The sequence below is a fragment of the Capsicum annuum genome, chromosome 12 (assembly GCF_002878395.1).
Source record: "Capsicum annuum cultivar UCD-10X-F1 chromosome 12, UCD10Xv1.1, whole genome shotgun sequence".
Classification (NCBI taxonomy): Eukaryota; Viridiplantae; Streptophyta; class Magnoliopsida; order Solanales; family Solanaceae; genus Capsicum; species Capsicum annuum.
The window spans coordinates 228075300-228084071 of NC_061122.1; the positions used below are offsets into that span (position 1 = coordinate 228075300).

At 37.3% G+C, this 8772-nt stretch overlaps 1 long non-coding RNA gene and 3 other non-coding genes across 4 annotated transcripts; all 4 read left to right on the forward strand.

Annotated features, from left to right (window-relative positions):
• Positions 1–364: 364 nt before the first annotated feature.
• Positions 365–7711, forward strand: LOC107853168. The gene is made up of 3 exons (XR_001669690.2): positions 365–1202; positions 2364–2687; positions 6917–7711. It is a non-coding gene; the product is annotated as an uncharacterized LOC107853168 (long non-coding RNA).
• Positions 6093–6251, forward strand: LOC124889981. The gene has a single exon (XR_007048892.1). It is a non-coding gene; the product is annotated as a U1 spliceosomal RNA (small nuclear RNA).
• On the forward strand, positions 7425–7583 carry LOC124889942. Its single transcript, XR_007048854.1, has one exon. It is a non-coding gene; the product is annotated as a U1 spliceosomal RNA (small nuclear RNA).
• Positions 7712–8064: 353 nt separating the features above from the next.
• On the forward strand, positions 8065–8183 carry LOC124889813. Its single transcript, XR_007048734.1, has one exon. It is a non-coding gene; the product is annotated as a U5 spliceosomal RNA (small nuclear RNA).
• Positions 8184–8772: the final 589 nt, after the last annotated feature.

An 8772-nucleotide genomic window follows, 5' to 3' on the forward strand; every position in this document is an offset into this window, starting at 1 on the left:
TTCTTTTCACATGCATCACATACCTTGGAACTGGCAAACTTTATATTTGGTAAACCTCAAATCAGGTCCTTCTTGACCAATTTATTTAGCAGTTTATAGCTAACATGACCAAGCCTTATGTAGACACCTAATTTTATCCTTTCTCGATAGCACTTTTACCATTTTACCTCTATCTTGTCCTCAACCGTATGATTATATCCCATAAAAATGCAAAAAAATAGAACCCTTAACAAAATTCCTAACAAATCTTATCCTAACCAACTCACCCTACCCCACATACCCTATACCCTACCCCTATTACCCCATCCACATCACCACCCTTACACATTTTATTTTCTTTGTCTTTTCCATAATAAATTCACATCATGGGACCCACACGATAGGAGGGAGGGGAGTCACCATCCTTTTTTCTTTCTTGCTCCCAAAGGCATACACAAAGACAGAATTTACACATACACATCCATTCATATATACTACACACAACACTCACCTTTCACGCACACAGTCCTCACCAATATATTCTCATTCATCCTCATGAAAAAAAACCTAGTTTATATGCACACACAGACGAAAAGGGACGGATACACCTTCTTTTTCTTCTTCTGGGTTCACCATTTTTTTTCCATTTAATAATAAACAGATTCCACATAGTAGATGCTCTCCATTCTTTTTTCTATTTTTAGAGAAAACACGCACACACAGTGAGTTTGAAATAGAGAGAGAGGAGAGAGGGAATTAAAGAGAGACATCAAGTGACGAGAGAGAGATCGAGATCGAGATCGAGAGAGATAGATCAGTTGAGAGAGACAGCGAGAGAGGGAAGTTGAGTAAACATCAGTGATCCATCACTGATGCCATCACTGTTCCAGCATCGGGACTCTCATCGAAGCTCCGGATAGGCCGCTATAACCCAGCGGACTGGTTTGGTCAAGCCATCGCTGGAAAACGATAACAGGCGAACCCTTTTCCTTACCTCAAGTCCATTTTTTTAACCTTCATCTCAGATTCCCCCGAATACAAATCTGGTTCTCTTTGTTCCGCAATTTCCAGTTCGAGTTTGGTTGGTTCACCAAATTTCAGTCCATATTTCTCTCTGTTTTTGTGATTTGTGATACCGAGTTTGGATTTGTTAGCTATAGAGGTTCAAATCGAGGCCTTTTGGATGCGATTCTATCTCCGATATATTGAAATCGTCGATTGAGGTCCAATTCTTCAACTCCATTCTTCTCTTATTTTATTCTTATGTGATGTGTTGATATTATGATTGTTGTGTGTATGTGTTTGGAATATTTGAACCATCGTGTTGTTGGTTAATGTTGGATTTGGATGTGGAAATTTGATTGGTGGATTGCGTATTGAATTGGTTTAATCATGTTGAGAATGATTTGGGGGTCGAAAATTGAAAAATCGATAAAAGCAAGCGTTAATTTACTTTTGATTCACTGATGTCGTTGAATGTGATAATGTCATGATAGGTCGAGATGGGTAGACAAACGGTAGGCTCGTGGTAGGCAACTGTAGGATTCTATATAATTGAATGTGCGAATGTCTGTGTTGAACGATTTCTCCATTTTTGTTATATTTCATCAAAGGTATTCATTCATCGGGGAATGCCCTGAGGCCACACTGTACTTATTCATTGGGGAATGCCCCGAAGTATTATGTACTCAAAGGAGGCTTGTGATCAAGGCCCGAGGCATTGGGTAAAGCATTGGAGAGTATTTTAGGATTAGTATAGGTTTACTTTTCAGTACCTTTTTATTTTGGACTGTATAATTGGACTGAACACCATATTTTGGATTTGTTTTGTTTTTGTGTGTTTGATTGATTATTTTATGTGTTTTTGTGTGGTTTATACATTTGTGATAGCAAATTAGTAGATATGCTCCACCAAGTGACCGTGGTTGAACCACGGGATCGAGGGGTGCCTAACACCTTCCCCTCGGTCAATAGAATTCCTTAGCTGGAATCTCTGTTCGCAAACCAATCTTAAAGAGTCAAATCATTATGAAAAGGATATCGAAGGGTGACTTGGCACACCCGATTTATGCCAAGTGGCAACTCTGAGTTTAAATGTAAATTATCCTTTTCGAAACAAAATTTCATTTTTGTCACTTAAACAATAAAAACCCTGGCGAAACATAAAATCAATCTTTTTGATTGAAAAAGGGGTGTGACACCCTCTATGCCATGTGTTAACTGCATCTTCTTGTACTCTAAAATATGTCATGTTTTTGGACTCATAGGAATTTAAACCAGCAAAATACATATTCTTGTTTCTTTAAACTGTCAACAGTTTTGTACCCTCACTGAGACCAGTGCATTTGTCTAACCTAAATTTGACTTTATTTTCTTTATCATAGATTTGGGCAACACTCAGCAAGCTAAACTTGAATCCATCAACAAAATAGACTTCATCAATTGCCTCATTCAAACTTTTCTCAATTTTTCAAACTCCAACAATGTACCCTTGGTTACCATCACCAAAAAAAGACATTGCCACCTTCAGGGGCCTTGAGCGAGAGGAAGTTTTCAATTCTCCCAGTCACATGCTTTGAACAACCACTATCCAAGATCAAGTGGTGGCTGGTTTTTCTAGCTTTGCCCTGCAATTACAATCAGTGTCAGTTTTGGGAAACCATTTTAGCTTGAGCTCCCAGTGAGGTAACAATGGAAATATTAAGCAGGTATACACTTCTTACCTTTTGGAAAGAAATTTCCTTCATCCCTTTTAGAGAATTATCTCTAGAAGGACATGACTCCTTTGTGTGTCCATTTTTTCCATAATGAAACCACAGTAAATTATCCTTCACTGAGACATATTTACTAAAGGGATTGTAGGCAGGGTACACACTATGGAACCCAATCCCCTTTTTACTGTTTGACCCTTGACTGATAAGACTTGCCGAGGCCTCAGATGAAGTGGTCCATTTTAGAGCTTTATCAAGATCATCCTTTACTACAATTAGGTCCCTCTTCAGTTCATCACTTCTCTCCAGACAGGCAACCATTTTATCATTATCCCTATTCAGTTTCTCTTCTAGATCAAGTTGAATTTGTGATTTTCATTCTTTCTTTTTGAATTGACTCTAGATACTTCATTCAGCTATTCATTTAGGGACTTATTTTCAACAGACAAAGATTGGCTAGTTGCTTGAAGTTCAGTTACAAGCATATTCGATTCACCCATCTCTTTTTCATATTTTCAAGGTTTATATTAAAGTACTCCTTATCTCTAGTGAGGTCATTTACAGTGTTAATTAACATAACAAAAGAGACTTTAATTCCACAAGAGAATAATTTTTGAGATTTTCTTTGATGTCCAATACCTTATCATCTTCATCTTCATATGAGTTTACCATCAAGGCAAAGAGAGTGTCATATACTTCTACCTTATCCTCCATCACCATTGTGGAGACATCTTTATGCTTCTTAGACTCATCAACATAAAAAAGAGAGTTACTCAGGGAAGCTATGACTTGCATTGCCACCCTATTTGCTTCAGGTTTTCTGCTACATCTTTCTTGAACCTATTTCCTTCCTCCTTCCTTCTTACTGTTCTGCGTGGCATATTATTTATATTCTATCCTGTGCAAAGAAATAGTATCTAATGTAGTGACCGGGCTTTCCACACTTGTCACATGTATCATTTACCTTCTCATCTGTGTTGTATTTTCTAGATTCTCCTTTCTTGGGGAATGCTCTAATTTCTTCAAGTCTTTGATAACTCGCTTAGCAATGTACGCTGTCTCTTCATCTTTAGTACTTGGGATTTCAGTAGTAGCCTTCAGAACCAGATTCTTCTCTACCTTGGGCTCATCCTTAACTTCCCAAGTTTCTTCAACATCTCATACATTTTGAAATTGCCAATAAGCTCATCCATAGACATTTTATTCAAATCCTTGGCTTCAGTGATCGCATTAACCTTGCTCTCCCATATTTTAGGAAGAATGCTCAGGACTTTCCTTGTGTGCATCTTTTGAATAGCAACTGCCGTGAACCTTGTGCGCATCTCTTGAATGGACTCTCTTCTTCATAATGAAAGTCTCATATTGATTTGTCAGCATATCCACCTTGGAATACTTAACCTGAGTAGTTCCTTTATGGTTGTCTGAAGATAATCCCAGATCTCCTTAACTGTTTGACAGGCAGAAATTCTATTGTACTCATCACAACCAAACCACACACAAGTATCTTTTTCTCCTTGTAATTCTTCTCTATCTTTTTTATATCAACATCATCAAAATCCTTCTTGGTCTTGGGAACTTGTGAGGTCACATCACCAACTTTCACTACCCTTGTAGGAACAAAAGGGCCATCCTAATTACATCTCATAGCTCTAAATATTCAGCCATGATGAAGTCATGCATTCTTATCTTCCACCACCCATAATATTCACCATTTAATCTTGGGGGTCTAGTGGTTGACTGACCTTCTTCTAATTTTTTTAGGAGCATCCATTTCTCAAGATCCTTCCAAGGTGTTAGCCTTTTTAAAAAAGACCTGCTCTGATACCAAATGAAATGTTTCAATGGATTGCTCCTCAACTCTGGGACCTGTTCCTAAATAACTCAAACAACAATAATTAAGAGAAACCAAAAACTATAAAATGCATGGAGAAAGTAAATTGCAGACACAAGAGTTTTACATGGAAACTCCTTGTTCAAAAGAGAAAAATCACGACCTACCTCCAAGATTTCTAAGCTCCACTATATCCAAGAAACTTCTTGAATACAAAATCCAGACCTCAAGATTAAACTCTTAATCCTTAATCTACTAGTAGTAACTCTATTACAAGGAAAACACAAGCAGTAAGTCTACTACTTCAACCTCAAGCCAACTCTAACTGACACACCAAGCTAACTTTAGCTTGAGAATCACCTAGATGATTACCAAGAAAAGAGGTTTACACCACAACACCTACTAACAATCATAAGCAAATGTAGGCAAATTTAAGAGCATATTTACAAAGACTCAAATACAAAAAGGAAATAAAATACAACATGATGAGCTATCAGTTTTCTGTTGCAAGAAAACTCTTTGATTCAAGAGCTTCAAGAGAGATATTTGTTGTGAGTATATGGAAGCTTGTTTTTTTTTTTTTGAGGAAGATGAGCAATATATATAGTATGACACAATAAAACCTAGAAAAGATCCCATTGGCTGAGACAGAAGGGTGGCAATAACTTTTTCACCAACTTGTGTACTTTGCGCCAGCTGTGACAGTTGACTGTGATAGTGACAGGTGAGCCCAACCTATTCCTAAAGTGGTAGCAGCATTGTCATCACATAATCTCCAGGAAACAGGTCCCAACATACAATTTGTCAATCATAAAAACTAAGGACTTAACAAGTCCTTTGTGGATCATCAAAACTCCAAGGATGTAACAAGCGTCCACAAGAAAGTCTTGTCTCACCATTTTCCCACCTTTTTTCTCATGCATTGTGGCTGGAATTTAGCCTTATAATAAAGAATACCATACGCACGTTGCAATTAGTGGAATACAACATTTTTTTGAGGGGTTCTCTTCAGTGAGTACTACCACATGAAGGCTCTGCATATCAGCCTGTGTTAGTTGATGGATTTTTGTAGAAAATGGTGAAATGGTGACCACAAGAACAAGTCTTGTCTCTCCTTTCTATCATCTTTTTTCTCATGCATTGTGAATGGAATTTTTGATGGAGGCAATTTCAAGTGGCTTCCCCATCGTGGCTACAAGGGAGGACCTCGAGAATTGCTTGCACGAAACCTTTAGTGATGATTCTAGGGTACCAGAGTAAAGAAAATGCAATCAAGTTGGAAGATAAATATTATGGCATACTTTCTCGATCTAGCTTCATTGATATGCCAAATTATCCCATCTTCTAGAACATATCTAGTGTGTTACATTAAATAGAGGAGCAGAAAGGAAGTAAGGGACATTCAGTAGCTACTCCTTCAGAAAGGAAAGTAGATAGTAGAGTATTAATTGTTTCAGAAAAAAATGTTAAATAGGATAGCATACACATAGGATGTCCCTCATCGGATGACAAAACAAAAACCAGGAGCCAGAGGGCGTTAAATGCCTTACAAGTTTCTTGGAGGAAACACACATCTTAGCCGGACGGGTCAATGCGCGATCAAGAAGGCCCATGGCCTAGGTTGGCCACTTCCATTGCACTCTGGAAGGGTGCCACCCTAAGGTCAACCCAAGTGGTTGAGCCACGTCTTAATTTGTTGCAGTGGGGGCTTGTGATAGTGAAACCCCTATCCAATTCTTAAAAAAAAAAATTTCTATATATGTTCTCAAAATTTTCCTCTGAAGATATTTTGTAGAGGAGCTTGTGTGCATGTAATTAACCAAACTCTTATCATTGTTTGTTCACTGAATCTTCCATTGTAGGAAGTTTTTGTTTGAGGAAATGATTAAGGGGAATTAAACTCAAACTCCTGGATTAAATCCAAAATAATAGCCTTAATATCCAATTTTGGAAACTATTTCTTGAGCTTAAACTGATAATTGTTCAAACTCCAGTAATCGATCCCATTGTTTTTCCGTGTTCTAATTAATTAGAGTATTTTGTCCATATACTCGCATAGTGACATACGTATAAAAGCTAGCTACTTGAAGTTTAAAGTTCCTTTAATTTGGCCCGAGGTGGCATCTATGTCCTCCAACTTTGTGTGTGTACAAGTAGGCACTTGAACTATCATAAAGTTGAAAAAGTAGACACATGCTTCCGACATGCATGAAAATTCTCATGCGATTTGACATTTGGGATGCATGCATTTCACGCAAATTGCAAGTTTGCAACTTCAAGTTATATTAAAGAGGATTGATCTTCATACCTACTGAAACATCATTTGACTAAAATTGTTTCTGCATCATGAAACACCGAAGCAGTCTTGTCAATGTCTTTCTTGTCACATTTACAGGTCAAGGCATTGGTAACCCTCTTCTTAGACGAGCGAAGCTCCCTACTAGAAAGGGCATGATGGTTACCTCCTCTGCAGCTGAACAAGTTGGCGAAGAGATGAAGGCTGTCAAAGAGAATCTTATCACCAATCAACCATCTCCTTATAGCTACACAAATTATATGGCATGTTTAAGATTAGAAATTTCAAAAAATTTATAATCACATAAATATTATGGCATACTTACAACCACAAAAATAGACTAATATGCTTATAATTTTATTAATTATGCTTATTTTCCCATCATCTAGGAACATATCTGGTGTGCTACATTAACTAGATGGGCAGAAAGGATAGCAAAGGAAAATCAATAGCTACTCGTTCAGAAAGGAAAGTAGATTAATCGAGTATAAATCATTTCAAAAAAGGTATTAGAGGACTGCATAAAAAAATGTCCCTCATCGACTGACACAACAAAAGACCAGGAGTTGGAGGGCGTTAAATGCATTAAAAGGATCTTCGAGGAAACATACTAACCGGACGGGGTCAATGGGCGATCAAGAAGGCCCATTGCCTAGGTGGGTGACTTCCATTGCACTTTGGAGGGGCGCCTGCCTAAGGCCAACCCAAGTGGTTGAGCCTACGTTTAATTTTTGGCAGTGGGGGCCTGTGTTAGCACGGCCCCTATCCAGTTCTTAAACAAATTTTTTTATGTTCCAAAAATCTTTCTCGGCAGAACATTTTTTTCACTAATTCTTTCAATTGTATGCACTTAAGAGTTAACACAAATCTGCTTTGGAAAGTTTATTTGGTCGAGTGATTTGTGAAAACAACTTTTCAGAGTTTTTCGTAATTCCAGAAAATTCTAAAATTTAACTTCTAGTTGAATTGCAAAAATTGTAACAATTCTATATCCAAATAGTTTTCATGAATAATATTCCAAAAGAAAAAAAGAAAAAATATCCATGTCCAATGGGTAGTGAACTTATAATTGAATTGTGAAGTTTCAATAGGAGAAGCAGACCTATACTTTGATACTAACAAAGATCAACATAGGACTTGGCAGAAGAAAAATGTTGTGACTCCTACATCGATCGAAATACAAAGGGTAAGCACAAACTTCTTGTTATATATAAAATGCTAGCACGAGTGAAGCCAAAAATTCAAGCAGCCACACAGAAAGCACAAAGCGAACTATTCTTTCGCTTTTTTACTAAAGAATACCATATGATCACTGCAATTAGTGGCATACGCCATTTCTTGGAGGGGTTCGTGCTATCGCATGAAGGCTCTGTATTTCAGCCTTAACTGATGGATTTTTGGAGAAAGTTGGTGTCAGGGGAAAATGGTGAAATGGCGTTGATGAAATGTATGAGTCCACCGATATAACAGGATCGGGTCCCTAAACAACAGATGCAATAATGTAAAGAACACACAATGTTTATGTAGAAACCTCATTGCCCAAGGGAGGAAAAACCACGACTTATCTCACATGGTTTCCTAAAACTCCACTAATCTTCAAGCAACCAAGTGATTACTGTAGGAAATGAAGAACAGAACTTAATCTGTATAAAGAAAAAAAAAAATAGAACTTGAATTAAGAAGAGAAAGAGCAGAAAAGCTTTGTTATATTTCATCACTTATTAGAATGATCACTGCCACATTTATATATAAAATCATAACTGAAAAATATTAATTAAAGGAGTAAAATAAACTATCATATCTCTAACATTATTTCCTAAAGATCAGCAACTGTTATAAAATCAGATTCTGCATGATTGCAGCTTTATTTACCTAAACTTAATCCAACTTTAAAGCTGTAAGCTGAATTTCAGCAGCTAGTCCAGCTAATCTCCAGCTTTTGAGGCACTAATCTT